Source organism: Saccostrea echinata, unplaced genomic scaffold, assembly GCF_033153115.1.
Source record: "Saccostrea echinata isolate AGI-Se365-2 ecotype Australia unplaced genomic scaffold, CSIRO_AGI_Sech_v1 ptg000030l, whole genome shotgun sequence".
Taxonomy (NCBI): Eukaryota; Metazoa; Mollusca; class Bivalvia; order Ostreida; family Ostreidae; genus Saccostrea; species Saccostrea echinata.
This window is the reverse complement of record NW_026889779.1, coordinates 17,189,986-17,213,905: the sequence shown is the minus strand read 5'-3', so window position 1 is coordinate 17,213,905 and position 23,920 is coordinate 17,189,986. Positions and strand designations below refer to the sequence as shown.

The 23,920-nt window shown below is 35.3% G+C and overlaps 1 protein-coding gene and 4 long non-coding RNA genes across 5 annotated transcripts in view; all 5 read right to left on the bottom strand.

Annotated features, from left to right (window-relative positions):
- The window catches only part of LOC133197438 (Krueppel-like factor 8), a 29,541-nt gene extending 28,715 nt beyond the window's left edge, over nt 1–826 (bottom strand). Inside the window, exon 1 of the mRNA XM_061333479.1 lies at nt 716–826. The gene's annotated coding sequence lies outside the window, so the exon portion shown is untranslated. The remainder of the gene's footprint in view (nt 1–715) is intronic.
- Nucleotides 827–8,273: 7,447 nt separating this feature from the next.
- Nucleotides 8,274–10,825, bottom strand: LOC133196472 (uncharacterized). Its single transcript, XR_009722355.1, has 6 exons — nt 10,654–10,825; nt 10,442–10,547; nt 10,247–10,352; nt 10,025–10,144; nt 9,819–9,909; nt 8,274–9,281 (listed from the first exon to the last, which is right to left on the bottom strand). It is a non-coding gene; the product is annotated as an uncharacterized LOC133196472 (long non-coding RNA).
- A 198-nt stretch (nt 10,826–11,023) lies between these two features.
- On the bottom strand, nt 11,024–12,007 carry LOC133196471 (uncharacterized). Its single transcript, XR_009722354.1, has 4 exons — nt 11,866–12,007; nt 11,655–11,756; nt 11,463–11,543; nt 11,024–11,364 (listed from the first exon to the last, which is right to left on the bottom strand). It is a non-coding gene; the product is annotated as an uncharacterized LOC133196471 (long non-coding RNA).
- A 108-nt stretch (nt 12,008–12,115) lies between these two features.
- On the bottom strand, nt 12,116–12,913 carry LOC133196470 (uncharacterized). Its single transcript, XR_009722353.1, has 4 exons — nt 12,807–12,913; nt 12,596–12,697; nt 12,404–12,484; nt 12,116–12,305 (listed from the first exon to the last, which is right to left on the bottom strand). It is a non-coding gene; the product is annotated as an uncharacterized LOC133196470 (long non-coding RNA).
- Nucleotides 12,914–18,702: 5,789 nt separating this feature from the next.
- On the bottom strand, nt 18,703–19,279 carry LOC133196469 (uncharacterized). The gene is made up of 3 exons (XR_009722352.1): nt 19,183–19,279; nt 18,991–19,071; nt 18,703–18,892 (listed from the first exon to the last, which is right to left on the bottom strand). It is a non-coding gene; the product is annotated as an uncharacterized LOC133196469 (long non-coding RNA).
- Nucleotides 19,280–23,920: the final 4,641 nt, after the last annotated feature.

Genomic DNA, 23,920 nt, shown 5'->3' with positions numbered 1-23,920 from the left:
TGGGTTTTTGCGGGCTTTTAGCTCCACCATCCCACACATTTCCTACACATAAATCAACTAAATCTTTTTAAATATCCTGATGGATGAAAAATCTCCAGAAGCTTAAACACATTACACCAAATACTGCCTGCAAACTTCAGATCTGATGCAAATTGTGCACTTAAAGTTCAATGGTCCCTAAGCCTGTATATTTAATTCCATGGATCAACTTTATTAATCTCGAGGTGATTAAGTTCTTTAATTCCTATGAAAATCTGTCATCACAACAGAATTTTTTTTTTTTATTTCAAATTTATATTGTGGTAAATTTCATAAAAAAAGTCATAAAAACAAAACCAAATCAAAAGTGGACCAAATTACCTTTAGGTTATATTTGCAGATGATTATAAAAAGTGGATATCATAAATATGTTTCCACTGACAATATCTACAAAGATATGGATTATTTGTTAACCAAAAAAAAAAAAAAAACCACTCACACACACACAAAACAACCCCCCCCCCCAAAAAAAAAATTAGGAGAGCACCACATCTTAAAAAGATCTGTTTTGTCAACAGTAGCAATGTTCATAGTGGACCATCTTTTAACTAAGCAAAAAACATACAACATCAAGGTAAACTGAAACCTGCAGCACATTCATCACAGCTTCATGAATATATGTGCCTCTCGTTCTACATGTAAAGGTTACGATTACATAATTAAAGCCTACATATACCTTGATCTGGCAACAGACATAGATCAGAAATCACTGAGGAATTTATTTCTTCTTTTTCTTGATTTTCTTTTCTTCTGTTTTTCTCTTTCAAGCATTGGTTTTTATAGTTTCCTGAAAAATCAAAAACTGTAGTCACTATTCATCATTATAGTCAAAGATATAGTCCTTCTCTGATCGAAACCTTAATACAGTCAAACCTCATTATCTCAAGTATCACTGTCTAAGAAAAAACTGAGAGATATCCAAGGATTCAAGAAATTGAGGTTATTATTATAATTATTTATTATAATATAAAAATAAAGCAAAACATGCTAATTTATGGGATTTCCAACTCACTTCAATATATAAGCTGTATTCAAGATATTGATGCTCAAGATACTGATGTTCAACTGTAAGTCTTTGAAAGAAAAAGAAAAAAAGAAGGAGTCAAATTCACTTTAAAACATCTTATTATGGACTCTGAAGTACAACACTTGAAGTGAAATTTCCTCATCAAAATTTTTTTTCGCATTTGTGGGGGTTAAGGAACATGTCCATGTATTACTGATGACACAGAGCAAAGGCATGTCATTATATATTATGTATTAACAAAGTATGATGTATACTAAATGGACTGCCATGTTGACATGCCTTATGAATGTATTTGACTCTCAAATAAAATTTCTCTGACACTCTTATTTCATGTCCTATAACGAGGTTAAAAAAAGTTGACATGAAGAATCAGCCATGTGATAATTTTTCTGTTTACTTTTACACAAGAAGTACATGCATCATTAACCCCACCAATACACATGTGCACATATTAAGTAAACCTCCTTGCACAGCCTGCAGCAGAAACTGTGACAGAGAATGACAAAGTAACCAGAGCAAATCACAACACAAGGTTAACAACATACTGTACAAAGTATTTTATTTTACTAGGATCCAGATGTGCCATAACACAAGACATTGTAAAACCAAACTTAAACCATCTCAAGTAATAGCATTAAGAAAAGCACCATACTGTGTTATGACACTTTAAAGAAATTATTAATTTTCACTACCTCTCAGACTTGTAGCTTATACAGAAGTGATCTTGTATTAAATCGGAAAGTTTTTCCAACCATAATTCCTTGCTCAAGGACAATACGACTTCAAGTTTTTTGAACTTTTCAAAGTATTACCACTATACAAGAGCATTGCAACTGAACATGTCCGGCATCCAAATGTCCTTAACATTCTTAATAAACCTATTCATCATCATTTTCATCTTGTCTACATTTATGATTTAAATGATTAGGATGTCTAGAAATTAGTACAAAATAGGTAATGAACACTTTTGATAAATATTTTCATCATTTTGCTTCAGAATATTGGATAGAGAGAAAAATATTCAAAATTTTTAATAGTCCATTTATTTTTCTGTATGAAGACTACATGCATTTACATACAGTGTAGTTGATTTATTTATAGGCTTATCTCTATACCTTGTTGACTGTTTGCCCAGTTTTAATGTGTTTATCAAAAACATTAGGAAAGAAGACATGCCAGTTTACGAGCCTTACTGAACCAAAACGTCTTCATTAGATAATGAATGCTGAAACTTCAGTTATGTCTAACACAGCATATTGCAAAATTATAGTGCAAGAAAGCCACAAACTTCATATATCTCACTGGACAAGCTAATGAAAAACTGTCGAGAGACAGAGACCGAATTCCACTTCTGAGTAGCTCTTCAGATTACTTTGATAATCTATCTAATGTGTGTTTACTTATCATATCCTCTCCTTAAAAGGTGAGCTATATAGCTGTCTACCTCTTACATACATATGTCTGTATATTATCTTCTCTTCCTCATCTTAAAACTTGAAGCAATTATATATATACATATATTGTTCTCCCTTCCTCTGTTAGAATTTGAAGCTATATAATATGTAAATAATATACATCTCTCAGATTTGCTGCACATTCCTTCATTTGTTTGCACAAGTATGACCAGTTTGTAATACATGTACTAGTCTAAACATCACACTTCAAAATTTAGTTGATATAATTGCATAGATATATATATTAAATTAAAAATATCTTACAGGTCACATTCATTGTAATCTTTGAGGTAACCCTTTTGTCCAATATATATTTTAAAGCCAAAAACATAAAGCTCAGAGGTGACATTTCCCCCCTCCCCACCATATATATATGACAGGGGCAAACTCCAAACACTGAATATTTTAAATATCATACACATAAAAGCATGGATATTTAAGGAATAATGTATCATTCTTAAACATCTATCGGGATATAAATAAACGGTCATCTCGTACCAACCCGTATTTATATCCCGATAGATGTTTAAAAATGATACATTATTACTTATATTTACATCTATGACTTATTCATATTTTATATTTTCCTAATTATAATTTTTAAAGCATGAAATGTTTTATTTTTCAAACTCAATGGCACATATTTGATCCCTTGATTGCGCTTCGACCCTTTATGACGTCACTGAGAAATTACGTCAAACATTTATGATGCAAGGAACCCGTGTTTATACGGATGAAGATATACGTTGCTTTTAATAGTGTTATATAAAAGAAAACATTTGCAAATGTAAATATAATACCAAAAAATGTACTGTTTGTATGCCACATGTGATGAACTGAGAACAAACTATTTTCTGTCTTTCTTTTAAGTTACTGAAATATAAATCTAGATCTGATGCAGCTCCCCAGGCATCTCAAATTCATCTCAGTTTTAGAGCATTCAAAGGATTTTTAGTTTGCATATGAGCTAGAATTATGCTCTATTTTTTTTTTCAAAAGTAGTCAATCTAATATAAAATTTAGGTTAGGTTCATATTCAGGGCATACATTAGATTAAGTATCCTTTAAAGGTGAACTATACAATAAATGATATACCACTTATACCATATAACTTGGTCTGAATACCGGCTGAGACAAGCTTGGAACAAACTTAAATGCTGAATACAACAAAAAGCCACCAAGCATGAAATATGGGTCAGTTGCAGCATCAAACTAAGCTCCATAGAAGCATCAAGTGTGCAAGTTTGGTTTGGTAATGCTGCATGTGCATGTATTTGTGCTTCAAAGTGAACCACAATGGCTGGTCATTAGTCTGTATCTGTATCATGTACATTGCAGAACCGAATTCAAGTCCTTTCTGAAGTATACATACATTTCTTTCCTTTTTTTTGTTTTTTGGTCAGTGTTTCAACAGATACTTCACTGCGCAATATTCAAAGGTTATCCCTCTACAGCTGCTCTACACAGGAACTTCCTATATGGTACTGCCTAAATATGAAATATCTAACCCGAGAAGAACCTTCATATAAAAAGATTTAAATCCCTTCTATCAACCTGAGGTTTTTATCCACTTCTGCTAAAAATACAATATGTTCAGAAGTCATATATACTTATCAGGGGGAAAATATTGGATCTTGAAAATCTCTATCCTGCAGACTCGGTGGATTTAAACAGCAGATAAATGCAAACAAAAATAAACAGATGAAGTTTTGAAGCAACAGCTTTTTCTCATATAGTTTACAAACCAACTGGGTTTTTTTTTAAAAAAATATGCAGCCGACACCCTGACACAAAGGATTCATACTTGTAGCCCGAGTGGACAACGTCTCCATCGGCCGATGTGAAAAGAACAGCTGAGGACGTTGCAATTTCATCAGGGACGCAGGTTTATCGAGTTATTATTTACAGTCATAAGATGCAACCTCATTGTATATGTTTTATATAAACAACCAATAATGATAAATATCAAAGGTGGAGGAAAATAAACTTATATACCTCATTGATTTCTTCCTCTCTCTCGCCGTCCGTCCGCCATGTTCACTCATCCGGGAGCTCGATTGTGCCACACCTACACACACCAAGATGGGCGTGTCGCTAGGTCAGGTCACATCGGCGAAAAGTTCAGGCGGATCAATTTCAAGATCATGAAGAAGTTTATGAAGCATGACCTTATGAAATTATGAGGTTAATATATTTTTTTCTAATTATGTATGTATATTTATGAACAGAAACTGAAAGAATAAGAAAAATTAGAATATATAGTGATCACTTAACTTCTCTACAAGAAAGAATGAAAGATAACTCTTATTTTACCCCCCATACTTTGTTCGGGAGTTCGTAAAACTAAACACAGTTGTCTTTCTTAGAACATTTCTATAAGAAGTAATTTTATTTTTCCTCTTGTTCATTTAAGAATATTAAGGAAAGAATGCATTTATTCATTAAACTTTAGACATGCCCGGCCTTAACTAAAACCTTATCAGAAGCCGAACAGCTCTAAATTGGAATTTGGGAATTTCCACGTGTTTTTTCCCTCAAGCTGAACTAACATAGAAAGCAGTTTAGAAAACAGGCCCCAAGACCATAAACTGAGAACAGACTTAAGTCAAAATTTCAAACCAATATAATTTTGAAATAATTTTGATAATGAAGCAAAATTTATATCATATATTTGAATTTAAATGTTATATAAAATTGCAATTTTTTAAGCAAGTACATTAAATAAAAGTCAAGATATTAAAAATCAAAATTTTGACTTCAGTCTATTCTCAGTTTATGGTCTAGAGGCCTGGACTGACCTAGTGTAAGATAAAAATAAAAACTAGACTGAGCTAATATTGAAAACTGGACTGAGCTAAGACAGAAAACTGGACTGAGGAGATGCCGATAGAATTTCAATATTTCTGTACTAGTGCGAAAGATGTGGATACAATAAGGAGAGGGACACAGAAAAGAAGACAAACGAAGTAACGTCTGTTAGTGTAGGTTCTCAAACTACACGAGGGCTACAAAGGAAGAACAACCCTAACTTATGAACTCTAAAATAGGGGATCTAAAAAGCAGCGCAGAATATCAAATAATCAGATTTCAAAGAATATTAACCTTCTTGAAAAAAAAGTACATGCATAGGCTATTTATTGAACTTAGAACGCTTTTTTTAACCTTCAGACTGACATTTACACAATAGGGACACATACATTCTATATTATACATTTATTTGACTTTTCCTGGTTTCCATGTTTGCTTTTATTGATAAGATATGGCTTATCCCGCCTTCAGTGTGACGTAAAAAACGTCAAGCGGTCCAAAATCTCACTCAGCAGTCCAACATGGATTTTTTTTGACCGCTCAGTAAAACATTGAAGATGTTAGACATTTAGAAGGATATATTTGTACAGGAAACAATTCTTAAAGGTATAACAATAATGACCACTAGTGCTAATTTTGAGGGGGTACAGCTCAATGGTTTTGGAAAACTTAAAGAAGACTTTGAAATGAAAGCATATCTACTGTACTAGACGTATTTAATTTAGTTGGGGAAAAAATCGTTGTTTTTATAGTATGGAAAACGATTTCGTTAAAAAAAGAAAGAAAACTAGGTACTCGTTGCGAGCAAGGAGAGGTCTTCCGTCTGAATAACCATCCTTATGTGTTATATTCCTTGCACGTAAATGCTCGTAGTAAAGACACTTAAATTTAACATGGATTTTTCAAAAGATTTTTTATTCATAAAAAATGGAAAGAGCACAGAATTCAAAAAGAGAATAAAGGTCAACATCATTAAATTTTATTAAGATGAAAACGTATGTTTAAGCAAAAATACTCAGATATAGTCGGGATTAAACTCAGAGCGCCTGCTTGAAAATTTAATATTGAAACCACTACACTAGCGCAAGGAAACCAGCCATCATCGATGTTTACCTTAAACTCATTGCCTGAAGTAACGACTGTCAGAAAGGTTAATTTTTTTTTCTCATTGAGCGGAGTTATAGGATGAAATCTAGCCAGCTAAATTTTGTGGAAACAGATTCACATCGGAATTTGTTACTTGAGTTTTAAAAATAAGTGCTAGCAGAAGAAATAATCTGTTACTGATGAAAACTATCGATATGTTTACTTCCTTTATTCTTTATGCATTCAACTTTTTATTCCATGCAATTCCAAATACAGACATGTCCGTGTAATCTTTTTTCTGTACCTCTACATTTGTCTACTATGAAAGGCGGGTCACGATACATTATTTCGCGCCAAACGTCACGAGTGAATCTTCGCGCCTTTTCAATATAGAATGTCTTCTATTGCATGGGTATAAGTGATAGCTTCAATGAAAAGTTAAAAAGTATATAAATATATGTTCTTATAGACTGATTTTCGAGCTTAAGAATGTATATTTATCACACTATATATATAACATATCGTATATGGGCTAGTAACATTAAGGCAGTGAATTCGTTAAAGTTTTCCTACATATTTCATACTCCTGCTTACCCCAGAAGTGGACTATTCCCATTAAAATTAGTAACACATTCATGAAAAGACTGAAATGTTTCGCAACAGAACACGTCTCGCCGTTTGACGGTCAAGGAATCTGATACCTTTTATATTCAGTAACTTAAATCTATAAAGGAGTATTTATATCAACTTTATTAAACAATTTTTTTTTTTTAATTTTTGTCGTTTTCTGACACTGTAAACCCTGCATGCATTTATTAAAAAGTCTTTATTTTTAAACTTTTGTCGTTTCCTGACACAAGCCCTGCATGCATTTGCTACGTATAAAAATTACTTTAAGTATTGATTGCTTTTGTCAGACAAGCTTCTTGAAAATCTATTACTTATAACCAATATGTATTGCCGTTGTGCAATCCCTCTAACTTCTCATTCCTGACATACACAAAATATATAAGAACAGTTTTTTTAGTTTGTTGTATGTAAAAGATTAAGTGTAAATGTAGAACCAACGTTTTCGGTAACCATCATCATGAAGAATTATAGCAGTTATGTTTTATAAATGCTAAGTATGTAAAGTTCCAATAACATTTCACTACAAAACTCTCTAAGATGGCTGCAATGAAACAATTTAAGTACTCAGATATTTAATATTGTTTATTTGTTGTCACAATTTGTGAAGATTTACATGAATATTGAATTTATATGTTATTACATGTACATGTACCTTGAAAAGAATGTTTGAAAATGGCTACCGTTATACCATGACTCTGAAAAGAGTTTAGGAAGCAAATGTCATTTATTATAAGTAGTGCATTACACATTATATATAAATTGAAATGTCAAAACAAATAGACAGATAACACACATAAAATGAATTAAGATGGCCAGTCACTTCACTACACTTTGTGCCTACATATACGATTATTAAAACCCCTTAAATTGCATTAAAAAGCACTATCCAGGTTTAGGCCAGGTTTATTTTCCAAAGAAATTAACATGCAAACAAAGCAGTTTTCATACAACATTGCATATTCGTAACAAAATGCATTAAAATGCATCCAAAAATAAAATAAGCCTCCTCTGCCGCCCAGGAAAAACCATATATTAAAAACAAAATCTTTCAAAATTTGAAAAAAAATGATGGAAACCTGTGAACCGCGGCAAATGCAGAGTAAGCAAAAATATGAGTGGCGGAACCTCACTCTATTTAATTATGAAACAATATTTTCATGAGTTATGAATTTTGCAATATAAACATAAATTTATATATTGATAAAAAAAACTTGTTTTTCTCAGGACAGTGTGCACTAGAAAGTGACCATTTAATAATACCCCTTTAATAATCGAATGTTTGCCCATGCAATATATTCTGAAAAAAATTTTGGCTGTAGCCTAAATAACTAAAACTTAGTAACAAGACATTTCCGTAACATTGTTTACATGTTGTTAGGGCAATTAATTTTTGCTAATACTACATAACACAAAAATTGTTATACTGCACTCATCATAAACTTTCCAAACAGCATTAAACATCAAAGGCTAGAGTATAATCACTGACATTAAAAACTTCCCAGGGAAAAAACATGGATAAAAAGTCACACATGTGTCCAACAAAAAAATAATGGAAATCTAAGGATAAATGCAAGACATCGCATTCATTTGATAGAACTATAAACTGGTCAATACGTCAACTGGTGTAACAAAGAAATTAACTGCTGGGGGTGATAATAGCACATACGTGTTTTGGTTCAAAACATGAACAAAAGAAAGGAAGGAACAAAGACCGGAAAATGTAATATCCTTCTCAAAAGGTCACAGATCCTTCAAACAAGATCTTCGCACAAGGTCACAGATCTTTCATACAAGGTCACAGATCCTTCACATAAGGTCACAGATCCTTCACACAAGGTCACAGATCCTTCATGTAAAATCACATATCCTTTACATAAGGTCACAGATCTTTCACACAAGGTCACAGATCCTTCAAACAAGGTTACATATCCTTAACACAAGGCAGCAGAACCTTTTCATAAGGTCACAGATATACTTCACAAAAGGTCAAGGTCCTTCACAAGGTCACAGATCCTTCATACAGTCACCAATTTTTCACACTATATGTAGGTCACAGATCCATAATAAAAGGTCACAAATCCTTCACACTAGTTCAAAATAGAGTTCTATATCTCCTTCAACAATAAACGTCTCTCCTTTCATTTCTGATGATCCATAACATGAATTTATTTTGATGTGTTGCCCAACTTCCTTCTTTCCATAAATCAAGACAGCTCAGATGATTCACAGGATGTGTTCTATCAAATTAAAAAAATGTCAGTTTAACAAATGAAAAGCCAAAAAGTGATATCGTATAGACTTCAGTACCTAAGAAAATAAAAACTAGTAAGCTATTGAGTTTCAATAATATAAAATCAATCAATGCATTTCAGAAACAATGCCAAATTTAGAGGCTCAAAGGCTTTTACAATCACTTGAATGTCACTGCATTTTTTTCTGAGCCAAAATGTGTTCTATTTTCTAAACTACTTTTTTTTCTCTCACAAAACTGGAGTCAGCTCCATCTAGATTTAAAGGGAAATGATTTACACAAATTTCAATTTAAACTACCTGAGGGCATTTTTGTAGTAATTTGACAATTCGAAGCCTAATATTTTGGGGAGAGAATTCCATGAAATTTCTATACGTTCTAGAGAAAAGATGAAATTGTAAAAGGTTTACAAAGAAAAGGATGATGACAATGCTGACAACAATAGACAAATTTTGATCAGGAAAAACTCGGCTTAGGTGAGCTGAAAAAGCCAGACAGTGCAAGATGTGCCATTGTGTCTTACCAGCATGTCTTGGATTGGCCACAGTCAATCCCTGAACTTTTGCTGGTAGGTAACTGTCTGCTTCTCTCATGAGAATGAACACAGTCCAACCCTGTATGTATGAACAAAGAACATCTACATGTCTAAGGAAAAAGGATTTTCTTGACACTTGGAGAGCTACAAGTCTTCAGAGAGCCAGAAGCACATCAACATATAAAATATTTTACCATCAATTCTTGGGTTGACTGCACTTGATCCCTCTAAACATTTTGCACACTTTCTGTCAGATGAAAGTCACCAGCTTGTCTTGGGATCTACACTAGCACTACCCTAGATCTAACCCTGACCTATTAATAAAAAATATCAAATTGCAAAAGAATTGCTTACACTTGTAAAGTGGAAAAAATATGAATATCAATAGAATACTGGATTGGCATATTGCATCTTACCATCATTCATAGGGTTTACAGCAGTCTATCCCAAAACGCTCAGCACTCTTGCTTTCAGGTGAGATTCTTCTCTTAAGGATTCTGGATAGAGGTTTATCTTAAACTGCTGAATAAAAATAGAGAAACAATCTCAATACATAAAGGGTGAGCACCCCAAAAATCTAGAGAGTACTGGCATTATGACATGAATCTTACCCTTTTTTCCATGGTTTGCCACAATCGATCCCTTATCTTAAGACTCCTGCTGACAAATAATGGAGTCGTATCTCACACTGGGATTGAAGCTTCCCAAACCATTCTCCTGCTAATTCAAAAATTAAGAAGGTCAAAGGAGTAATACTATTACTTGCTGCTTTGATCAAATTACAATTAAAAAGTGGGATCCAAAAGAGTAACTTGTTACTTACCACATTGGCCAACATTTTCTGCTGGTCATAGCTTGGCAATGGACTCTCAATCTTCTGCTGACTGGACTTAGTACCTCTATGACCAATATCCCAGCCTAAATCTTCTGCATCTTCCAATGATTGCTGCAGTTGAGTTTAAGACATACTTCTTCTCAATAAGGGATCTAGTTCAGCCAATATTCTCTCTGCTACCAAAGATGTTAAATCAAGGGTCAAATGAATCATGAATACTGCAAACAAAGGGTCAAAGGAATACTATAATAAACAATTTGCTGTATAGCTCAATACGATTTACAAGTTTGTCTCAAAAGAACACAACCCTTAATTTCCTATGAAAATACAACTATTCTGATATGAATCTCACCATTTAGTCCATTATACCACATTAAATTCGCTGCACCTAACCCATCTGCAGCTGATGAACTGGGTCCTCTTTTGCTCCTTGGGATGGGTCCTTCTCTTCTGCTCTTCGGGATGGGTCCTTCTCTTCTGATCTTTGAGATAGGTACTCTATTGTGCTCCCTGGGATGGGTCATTCCCTTCTGCTCCTTAGGATGGTTCTTTCTCTTCTGCTCCATAAGATGGGTCCTTCTCTTCTGCTCATTAGGATTGGTCCATCTCTTCTGTTCCTTGGGATGTGTCCTTCTCCTTTGCTCCTTGGCCTAGGTCCTTCTCTTCAGCTCCTTGGGATGGGTCCTTCTCTTCTGCATCCTGTCAGTGGAAGTCAAGAGGTCAAGGCCAAACCAGGTCAACATCAATTGACAAGTAAAGATGGGGAAAGTTTGCAGCGAGCAGAATTCAAATCTTACCGCATCTTCCAACGATGACTGCAGCTGATTGGGAGGCAAGGTTGGTCCACACCAGGGGCTGCAGTTCATCCTAACCGCCTACTGCTAAAATAAAACAAAATTCAAGATGTCAAATGAATTTTAAGACTTCATAGCAACTGAACAATAGCCCAAGAAATCCACACAAGATAGATTTCATCACATGAATCTTACCTTTTCTTCTCTGCTTGCGTGCAGTAAATTCCTCGCCCTGCTCCCCACCCTCCTCTTGACAAACAAGGAAGTTGTTCCTAACATTGGGATCCAGGCATCCTCCTATTAACACAGAGAGTCAGGATGTTAAAAGAAATACCCTAAATGTTTTGATCAACTTAGAATAAAAACAACAGGAATCAAAATTGCAACAAATGCAGTATGTTCTTACCACTCTGGCCAATGTTGGTTTCTGCTCATAGCTGGGCAATGCAGTCCTCTTCTTCTTTTGGCCGGCCAAAGTCCTCTTCTGTCGTCGTCCCTCATCTGAACCCCTGAAAATATACAACTGACAAAAGATTAGTAAAAAATCAAAACAATTACAGGAATTAAATAGAAATTCACAAAACAATTGCAAAAATTCACAAAATTATAAGCAAAAATTACAAAATTACTTGAAAAATAAATTAGCAAAAGGGGACTGTTACTTTGGGAAAGGGCATAAGAGAGGTGAGAGTAGAGGAGGGGAAGGGAGATGGTTAGTCATGTTAGAGTAAGGAGGGGACAGGAAGAGAGATAGAGGGATAAATCAAAAAGCTTCTCTATCGGGCTCTCTGGCTGATGAACTGGGTCCTCTTCTGCTCCTCGGGATGGGTCCTTCTCTTCTGCATCCTGTCAGTGGAAGTCAAGAGGTCAAGGCCAAACCAGGTCAACATCAATTGACAAGTAAAGATGGGGAAAGTTTGCAGCGAGCAGAATTCAAATCTTACCGCATCTTCCAACGATGACTGCAGCTGATTGGGAGGCAAGGTTGGTCCACACCAGGGGCTGCAGTTCATCCTAACCGCCTACTGCTAAAATAAAACAAAATTCAAGATGTCAAATGAATTTTAAGACTTCATAGCAACTGAACAATAGCCCAAGAAATCCACACAAGATAGATTTCATCACATGAATCTTACCTTTTCTTCTCTGCTTGCGTGCAGTAAATTCCTCGCCCTGCTCCCCACCCTCCTCTTGACAAACAAGGAAGTTGTTCCTAACATTGGGATCCAGGCATCCTCCTATTAACACAGAGAGTCAGGATGTTAAAAGAAATACCCTAAATGTTTTGATCAACTTAGAATAAAAACAACAGGAATCAAAATTGCAACAAATGCAGTATGTTCTTACCACTCTGGCCAATGTTGGTTTCTGCTCATAGCTGGGCAATGCAGTCCTCTTCTTCTTTTGGCCGGCCAAAGTCCTCTTCTGTCGTCGTCCCTCATCTGAACCCCTGAAAATATGCAACTGACAAAAGATTAGTAAAAAATCAAAACAATTACAGAAATTAAATAGAAATTCACAAAACAATTGCAAAAATTCACAAAATTATAAGCAAAAATTACAAAATTACTTGAAAAATAAATTAGCAAAAGGGGACTGTTACTTTGGGAAAGGGCATAAGAGAGGTGAGAGTAGAGGAGGGGAAGGGAGATGGTTAGTCATGTTAGAGTAAGGAGGGGACAGGAAGAGAGATAGAGGGATAAATCAAAAAGCTTCTCTATCGGGCTCTCTGGCTGATGAACTGGGTCCTCTTCTGCTCCTCGGGATGGGTCCTTCTCTTCTGCATCCTGTCAGTGGAAGTCAAGAGGTCAAGGCCAAACCAGGTCAACATCAATTGACAAGTAAAGATGGGGAAAGTTTGCAGCGAGCAGAATTCAAATCTTACCGCATCTTCCAACGATGACTGCAGCTGATTGGGAGGCAAGGTTGGTCCACACCAGGGGCTGCAGTTCATCCTAACCGCCTACTGCTAAAATAAAACAAAATTCAAGATGTCAAATGAATTTTAAGACTTCATAGCAACTGAACAATAGCCCAAGAAATCCACACAAGATAGATTTCATCACATGAATCTTACCTTTTCTTCTCTGCTTGCGTGCAGTAAATTCCTCGCCCTGCTCCCCACCCTCCTCTTGGCAAACAAGGAAGTTGTTCCTAACATTGGGATCCAGGCATCCTCCTATTAACACAGAGAGTCAGGATGTTAAAAGAAATACCCTAAATGTTTTGATCAACTTAGAATAAAAACAACAGGAATCAAAATTGCAACAAATGCAGTATGTTCTTACCACTCTGGCCAATGTTGGTTTCTGCTCATAGCTGGGCAATGCAGTCCTCTTCTTCTTTTGGCCGGCCAAAGTCCTCTTCTGTCGTCGTCCCTCATCTGAACCCCTGAAAATATACAACTGACAAAAGATTAGTAAAAAATCAAAACAATTACAGAAATTAAATAGAAATTCACAAAACAATTGCAAAAATTCACAAAATTATAAGCAAAAATTACAAAATTACTTGAAAAATAAATTAGCAAAAGGGGACTGTTACTTTGGGAAAGGGCATAAGAGAGGTGAGAGTAGAGGAGGGGAAGGGAGATGGTTAGTCATGTTAGAGTAAGGAGGGGACAGGAAGAGAGATAGAGGGATAAATCAAAAAGCTTCTCTATCGGGCTCTCTGGCTGATGAACTGGGTCCTCTTCTGCTCCTCGGGATGGGTCCTTCTCTTCTGCATCCTGTCAGTGGAAGTCAAGAGGTCAAGGCCAAACCAGGTCAACATCAATTGACAAGTAAAGATGGGGAAAGTTTGCAGCGAGCAGAATTCAAATCTTACCGCATCTTCCAACGATGACTGCAGCTGATTGGGAGGCAAGGTTGGTCCACACCAGGGGCTGCAGTTCATCCTAACCGCCTACTGCTAAAATAAAACAAAATTCAAGATGTCAAATGAATTTTAAGACTTCATAGCAACTGAACAATAGCCCAAGAAATCCACACAAGATAGATTTCATCACATGAATCTTACCTTTTCTTCTCTGCTTGCGTGCAGTAAATTCCTCGCCCTGCTCCCCACCCTCCTCTTGACAAACAAGGAAGTCGTTCCTAACATTGGGATCCAGGCATCCTCCTATTAACACAGAGAGTCAGGATGTTAAAAGAAATACCCTAAATGTTTTGATCAACTTAGAATAAAAACAACAGGAATCAAAATTGCAACAAATGCAGTATGTTCTTACCACTCTGGCCAATGTTGGTTTCTGCTCATAGCTGGGCAATGCAGTCCTCTTCTTCTTTTGGCCGGCCAAAGTCCTCTTCTGTCGTCGTCCCTCATCTGAACCCCTGAAAATATACAACTGACAAAAGATTAGTAAAAAATCAAAACAATTACAGAAATTAAATAGAAATTCACAAAACAATTGCAAAAATTCACAAAATTATAAGCAAAAATTACAAAATTACTTGAAAAATAAATTAGCAAAAGGGGACTGTTACTTTGGGAAAGGGCATAAGAGAGGTGAGAGTAGAGGAGGGGAAGGGAGATGGTTAGTCATGTTAGAGTAAGGAGGGGACAGGAAGAGAGATAGAGGGATAAATCAAAAAGCTTCTCTATCGGGCTCTCTGGCTGATGAACTGGGTCCTCTTCTGCTCCTCGGGATGGGTCCTTCTCTTCTGCATCCTGTCAGTGGAAGTCAAGAGGTCAAGGCCAAACCAGGTCAACATCAATTGACAAGTAAAGATGGGGAAAGTTTGCAGCGAGCAGAATTCAAATCTTACCGCATCTTCCAACGATGACTGCAGCTGATTGGGAGGCAAGGTTGGTCCACACCAGGGGCTGCAGTTCATCCTAACCGCCTACTGCTAAAATAAAACAAAATTCAAGATGTCAAATGAATTTTAAGACTTCATAGCAACTGAACAATAGCCCAAGAAATCCACACAAGATAGATTTCATCACATGAATCTTACCTTTTCTTCTCTGCTTGCGTGCAGTAAATTCCTCGCCCTGCTCCCCACCCTCCTCTTGACAAACAAGGAAGTCGTTCCTAACATTGGGATCCAGGCATCCTCCTATTAACACAGAGAGTCAGGATGTTAAAAGAAATACCCTAAATGTTTTGATCAACTTAGAATAAAAACAACAGGAATCAAAATTGCAACAAATGCAGTATGTTCTTACCACTCTGGCCAATGTTGGTTTCTGCTCATAGCTGGGCAATGCAGTCCTCTTCTTCTTTTGGCCGGCCAAAGTCCTCTTCTGTCGTCGTCCCTCATCTGAACCCCTGAAAATATGCAACTGACAAAAGATTAGTAAAAAATCAAAACAATTACAGAAATTAAATAGAAATTCACAAAACAATTGCAAAAATTCACAAAATTATAAGCAAAAATTACAAAATTACTTGAAAAATAAATTAGCAAAAGGGGACTGTTACTTTGGGAAAGGGCATAAGAGAGGTGAGAGTAGAGGAGGGGAAGGGAGATGGTTAGTCATGTTAGAGTAAGGAGGGGACAGGAAGAGAGATAGAGGGATAAATCAAAAAGCTTCTCTATCGGGCTCTCTGGCTGATGAACTGGGTCCTCTTCTGCTCCTCGGGATGGGTCCTTCTCTTCTGCATCCTGTCAGTGGAAGTCAAGAGGTCAAGGCCAAACCAGGTCAACATCAATTGACAAGTAAAGATGGGGAAAGTTTGCAGCGAGCAGAATTCAAATCTTACCGCATCTTCCAACGATGACTGCAGCTGATTGGGAGGCAAGGTTGGTCCACACCAGGGGCTGCAGTTCATCCTAACCGCCTACTGCTAAAATAAAACAAAATTCAAGATGTCAAATGAATTTTAAGACTTCATAGCAACTGAACAATAGCCCAAGAAATCCACACAAGATAGATTTCATCACATGAATCTTACCTTTTCTTCTCTGCTTGCGTGCAGTAAATTCCTCGCCCTGCTCCCCACCCTCCTCTTGACAAACAAGGAAGTCGTTCCTAACATTGGGATCCAGGCATCCTCCTATTAACACAGAGAGTCAGGATGTTAAAAGAAATACCCTAAATGTTTTGATCAACTTAGAATAAAAACAACAGGAATCAAAATTGCAACAAATGCAGTATGTTCTTACCACTCTGGCCAATGTTGGTTTCTGCTCATAGCTGGGCAATGCAGTCCTCTTCTTCTTTTGGCCGGCCAAAGTCCTCTTCTGTCGTCGTCCCTCATCTGAACCCCTGAAAATATGCAACTGACAAAAGATTAGTAAAAAATCAAAACAATTACAGAAATTAAATAGAAATTCACAAAACAATTGCAAAAATTCACAAAATTATAAGCAAAAATTACAAAATTACTTGAAAAATAAATTAGCAAAAGGGGACTGTTACTTTGGGAAAGGGCATAAGAGAGGTGAGAGTAGAGGAGGGGAAGGGAGATGGTTAGTCATGTTAGAGTAAGGAGGGGACAGGAAGAGAGATAGAGGGATAAATCAAAAAGCTTCTCTATCGGGCTCTCTGGCTGATGAACTGGGTCCTCTTCTGCTCCTCGGGATGGGTCCTTCTCTTCTGCATCCTGTCAGTGGAAGTCAAGAGGTCAAGGCCAAACCAGGTCAACATCAATTGACAAGTAAAGATGGGGAAAGTTTGCAGCGAGCAGAATTCAAATCTTACCGCATCTTCCAACGATGACTGCAGCTGATTGGGAGGCAAGGTTGGTCCACACCAGGGGCTGCAGTTCATCCTAACCGCCTACTGCTAAAATAAAACAAAATTCAAGATGTCAAATGAATTTTAAGACTTCATAGCAACTGAACAATAGCCCAAGAAATCCACACAAGATAGATTTCATCACATGAATCTTACCTTTTCTTCTCTGCTTGCGTGCAGTAAATTCCTCGCCCTGCTCCCCACCCTCCTCTTGACAAACAAGGAAGTCGTTCCTAACATTGGGATCCAGGCATCCTCCTATTAACACAGAGAGTCAGGATGTTAAAAGAAATACCCTAAATGTTTTGATCAACTTAGAATAAAAACAACAGGAATCAAAATTGCAACAAATGCAGTATGTTCTTACCACTCTGGCCAATGTTGGTTTCTGCTCATAGCTGGGCAATGCAGTCCTCTTCTTCTTTTGGCCGGCCAAAGTCCTCTTCTGTCGTCGTCCCTCATCTGAACCCCTGAAAATATACAACTGACAAAAGATTAGTAAAAAATCAAAACAATTACAGAAATTAAATAGAAATTCACAAAATAATTGCAAAAATTCACAAAATTATAAGCAAAAATTACAAAATTACTTGAAAAATAAATTAGCAAAAGGGGACTGTTACTTTGGGAAAGGGCATAAGAGAGGTGAGAGTAGAGGAGGGGAAGGGAGATGGTTAGTCATGTTAGAGTAAGGAGGGGACAGGAAGAGAGATAGAGGGATAAATCAAAAAGCTTCTCTATCGGGCTCTCTGGCTGATGAACTGGGTCCTCTTCTGCTCCTCGGGATGGGTCCTTCTCTTCTGCATCCTGTCAGTGGAAGTCAAGAGGTCAAGGCCAAACCAGGTCAACATCAATTGACAAGTAAAGATGGGGAAAGTTTGCAGCGAGCAGAATTCAAATCTTACCGCATCTTCCAACGATGACTGCAGCTGATTGGGAGGCAAGGTTGGTCCACACCAGGGGCTGCAGTTCATCCTAACCGCCTACTGCTAAAATAAAACAAAATTCAAGATGTCAAATGAATTTTAAGACTTCATAGCAACTGAACAATAGCCCAAGAAATCCACACAAGATAGATTTCATCACATGAATCTTACCTTTTCTTCTCTGCTTGCGTGCAGTAAATTCCTCGCCCTGCTCCCCACCCTCCTCTTGACAAACAAGGAAGTCGTTCCTAACATTGGGATCCAGGCATCCTCCTATTAACACAGAGAGTCAGGATGTTAAAAGAAATACCCTAAATGTTTTGATCAACTTAGAATAAAAACAACAGGAATCAAAATTGCAACAAATGCAGTATGTTCTTACCACTCTGGCCAATGTTGGTTTCTGCTCATAGCTGGGCAATGCAGTCCTCTTCTTCTTTTGGCCGGCCAAAGTCCTCTTCTGTCGTCGTCCCTCATCTGAACCCCTGAAAATATGCAACTGACAAAAGATTAGTAAAAAATCAAAACAATTACAGAAATTAAATAGAAATTCACAAAACAATTGCAAAAATTCACAAAATTATAAGCAAAAATTACAAAATTACTTGAAAAATAAATTAGCAAAAGGGGACTGTTACTTTGGGAAAGGGCATAAGAGAGGTGAGAGTAGAGGAGGGGAAGGGAGATGGTTAGTCATGTTAGAGTAAGGAGGGGACAGGAAGAGAGATAGAGGGATAAATCAAAAAGCTTCTCTATCGGGCTCTCTGGCTGATGAACTGGGTCCTCTTCTGCTCCTCGGGATGGGTCCTTCTCTTCTGCATCCTGTCAGTGGAAGTCAAGAGGTCAAGGCCAAACCAGGTCAACATCAATTGACAAGTAAAGATGGGGAAAGTTTGCAGCGAGCAGAATTCAAATCTTACCGCATCTTCCAACGATGACTGCAGCTGATTGGGAGGCAAGGTTGGTCCACACCAGGGGCTGCAGTTCATCCTAACCGCCTACTGCTAAAATAAAACAAAATTCAAGATGTCAAATGAATTTTAAGACTTCATAGCAACTGAACAATAGCCCAAGAAATCCACACAAGATAGATTTCATCACATGAATCTTACCTTTTCTTCTCTGCTTGCGTGCAGTAAATTCCTCGCCCTGCTCCCCACCCTCCTCTTGACAAACAAGGAAGTTGTTCCTAACATTGGGATCCAGGCATCCTCCTATTAACACAGAGAGTCAGGATGTTAAAGAAATACCCTATATTTGTTTTTTGAAATAATATCACATATTTTTTTAAAAATTGATATTTACTTTGGTAACACCATTCATCAAACCCCCTTTTTATTGTTAATAAATTTGGTAACACTATTCAACAAAAACCTTAATTTTAGAGAGAGAGAGAGAGAGAGAGAGTTAGTGTGTGTATCTATAAGTTGTCTACTAGTGGACTAAGATTAGTTGAAATGAGAATAGAATTGTCGTATAAGTAGCATTTAAAACTAGAAATATGTCCATAAAACATGAATGCCCCACAGTGGGTAGTTATTTAAAATGAAAATTCGTATTAGTGTATGAAGTTTGGTGAAAATATACTAAATAGTTTCTTTAAAATAGTAAATTTAACTCTAAAAAGAAAGAGGGCGTACAAGGCAAGGACGATCCCCCGCTCTGAGACAATATTTTCTCAATTTTCAAAGTTCATGGGAAACTTATATTTTTCTAAAATTATATTTTTTGTACTGGAATATTAAAAACATTTGATTCAACTGTTTTATGAATGACTTATTTGGTTGATAATTTGCTTTTAAAGTTGCCAGTTATGCATATTACTTTATTTAGTAGAAAATAAGGTTATTTAAGCCATAAAAAAATTATTTTATCTTTTTTAAAGATGAATGGGTCAAGTCTCCATTCTACATTGTCTTTTATATGACGGAAAAGTAAATAAAATCTATTTTATGTTTCCAAAAAATGGAGTCTGAACCAATTCTATATGAAAATCGAACATTTCTGAAAAAAAAATACGCTTTAACAAACTCGTTTATTTAAATCACACTGACACACAACATTGTCAACAAGACTTCGTGGCCTATTGGTTAACTTTTACTCTTACTCTTATCCATGAGCTTTGAAGAGAGTTCGAATCACGTGTAGAGCTTTTATTCCTCTTCAAATATAACTTAAAAACATATATGAAAAATAAATTATTTATCAGTTAGCTATTCAATAAAATAAAGGAAGCAAATGTGTAAAAGATGATATTGACAAAAACATTTTTGAAAAATGTTACTTTCATGAACTTCAAAAATTGAGAATTTTTTTTTTCAAAGCGGGGGATTGTCCTCGTCTTGTTCGTTTAATTCTAGGGTAAACATGATAAATTCTTACCAAATTGTGACAATATATAAGTGCATACGCTTATATAGTCTCTTTAAACTAAGCAAAGTGCAAATTTAAGAATAGTGAGGTCAATGTCACAGGAAAGTTCTAAATTTTTTGAAGAAGTTGAATAGCTCTCACTTACACGTATCAGCATAATAAGTTTGATAAAAATATCTTGAATGGTTTATTAAAAACTGAGCTAAACACTAATTTAAGAAAACACTAATTTAAGAAAAGGAAACCCGAGGTCAAAAAATCGTTGATGCTATTGAAAAGCTTACATCAGTATTTATTAGCATATGAAGTTTGATAAAAATATCATGAATGGTTTCTTTATATTGAGCTAAACCCAAATCAAGAAAAGAGAGGTCAAGGTCAAAAGAAGGGTCAAAATATTGATGCAGTTGAATAACTTTCATCAGTATGTATCAGCGTATGAAGTTTGATAACACTATCTTGAATAGTTTATTAAAAACTGAGCTAAACCTTTTTTTAAGAAAAGTGAGGTGAAGGTCAAAGGAAAGGTCAAGGTCAAAAATGTTGATGCAGTTGAATAGCTCTCATCAGTATGTTTCAGCATATGAAGTTTGATAACACTATCTTGCATTCTTTAAAACTGAGCTAAACATTAATTTAACAAAAATGAGGTCACGGTCAAAAGAAAGTTCAAGGTCAAATAATATTGTTGCAGTTAAATACCTCTCATCAATATGTATCGCATATGAAGTTTGATAAAAATATCTTGAAGTTTCTTTGAAACTGAGCTTTGAGCTGAACTAAACGCAAAGCGCGACGGAAGGACAGAAGGATGGAAGGACGGAAGACGGACATGACAAACTCTAAATGCCCCGGCCGTTTCACGGCGAGGCATAAAAATAGGCCCTGGGTCTCTACCAGGGGGGGGGGGGTACCATCTGTATCTCAGTATAGTGTATTTATGTACCAAGTCTTTTTTTAATTGGAGAATTTAAGAAGAATATTTCACAAAATTTTCTATTTTTAGAAACCATGACAACACTGTGAAATCAAATACAAATATTAATAAACAGAATTATGTTTACTTGTATACCAAGTCTTATTGAAACTTGACCAAAACTCTAGGAATAGAATGTTACAGAAATTTATATTTCTAATTTTAGTACCTTGGCAACACAGGTGTTGAATTTATAGTCAAAAACTATTCATCTAAATATAGTGTACTTATGTACAATGTCTTCTTGAAATTGGACCAAAACTGTGGGAGGAATAGCGCTTTGATTGAATTTCGTAGAAATTTTTATTTCTAGAAACCATGAAAACACTGTGAAAATAAAAAAAAAAATCTGATAAAAAGAATTATGTTAAAAAATTTCTAAGTATAGTGCACTTGTGAACCAAGTCCTATATATTGAAATTGGACCAAAACTGTAGGAGAAGTAGAGTTTGAAAGAATTTCAAAGAAATTTCTACTTATGAATTATGTAACAGTCTACTGTAGCATTTTGAAACATGTTTACAGATGGACAGACGGACAGACAGATGGACTTCTTTCTATCACATTAGTTCTTTTGGACTCTGATTAGTAGAGCTAAAAAAATCACATACTCAGTAATTCTTTTTTGTATATTTTGAAAAGCCAATACATAATTATCTATCTTGTTGTAATACTTATGTATAAGATTTATCTAAATAGAATCAAAAGCAACTGAAAATTTTTAGGGGGACTTAACAAAATCTCTTTGACGAACAAAAAGAATGAAGGGGACACCCTGACCCCCCGTTCCTACGGGCCTGTTGGAAGGATGAACAGATGACGGACACCTATCGCATACACTATATAAAAACAACAATTTATATAATGAATACTCACAAACAACCTAGTTCTCTTCTTTATGAATAAATCGTATCTTTATATCTTCAGAATCAGTGAAATAACAGATAAAGGACTCTGTCAATTTACTGATAATTTACTGATAATACTGTTCACGGTACCGGTAGTGAACAAATGCGCACTTTTTTGAGGTGAATGTTTAAATTGACAAGTCAATTTTAACTTAATATAACTTTTTTTTAATTGATGTCATGTTCTTTTTTACCTTTCAATTAAATACGGATATAAATAACCTGAATAAAATAAGAACATTTTGATTTCCTGGCACTGCAGTAAACTGAAATCATCTCAGATAGTTTACCTTTAAAAAGCAACATTATACACTTGAGTGACCTCATGACTCAAGTTTAAAAAAAATGACTGTATACTATCGACTAGCAGATCATATTTTAAAAATTCGGTAAAGCCATTAGATTTAGCCCTGAAATCCTGAAATTTATTTAATAAATTTATTTCTAAAATAATTCATCTTGAAAGAAGATGGGTGAACGTCTTGAGCGAAAAGCCTATAGTGTGACAAACATGATTACTATAGTGATCACTATGAAAACTTTGATTTACTATAGTGATGACTACATGTATAAAAACTTTGATTTACTATCTCGATTATATCAAAATTTTCCTTGATATTTCATCTAACATTAAAACATACTTTATGTAAAATCTCTAGAATTTGCAAAAATCTCACAAAGTTGAAATTATTTGCTTATGAAATATTATACACACTAAAGAGGGCAAAAAGGGCCATAGGATTTGTGTAGTCTAGAGGTTAGCGCGCTAGTCTCGAAAGAAAATAATACTGAAGATTTTTATTGCTATGGTTCGAACCCCACGAATGACACATTCTTTTTTTTTTATAAAAAAAAAAATTACCGAGAAAATTTTCCTCAGAAAAAGAAAGTCTGGATATACATTTTTTTAATTTTTTAAATAAAAAACCATTTATGAAAATTAAACACATTATTTGTGAATATCTTTTAAATCTATCGATAAAATCTTCATAAAACTAGTCACAACTAGAGAGAACATGTTAGTCAATTATATTTTAACAAGAAATTGAAATGAAATTGCGAAATTTTAGGGAAAATAATTGTTTTTAATATTTGGACCATAAAATAATTAAAATAATAATTTATTGTTTATGTATTCACCACTAAGAAATGTATTTGACTGTCAAGTTCAATTACTTTTTAACCCGTAATACACCTAAACAAATTAGTATTTTCGTAAAAATATTGCATATTTCCAATTATTATAAAATTCTGGTTGGGATCAGTTTAATTTCGATCGGGATTGGCCAAAATTCAAAAAATTAATTTCTCTGGAATTTCGCAACTTCATTTCAATTTCTTTTTAAAATATGATTGTCTAACATATCCTTTGTAGCTGTGACTTGTTTTATGAAAATATTATCCATAGGTTTTGATAATATTCACAAATAATGTGTTTTATTTTCATAAATATTTTTTTTAATTTAAAAAATTAAAATGTCTATCTGGCTATTCTTTACATATTTTATTAGATATTCATATTATGCATTTCTGAACAGCAATTATTTTAAGTCTAAGGCATTTTATTTGCTAGTAAAACATTTTTTTTTAATT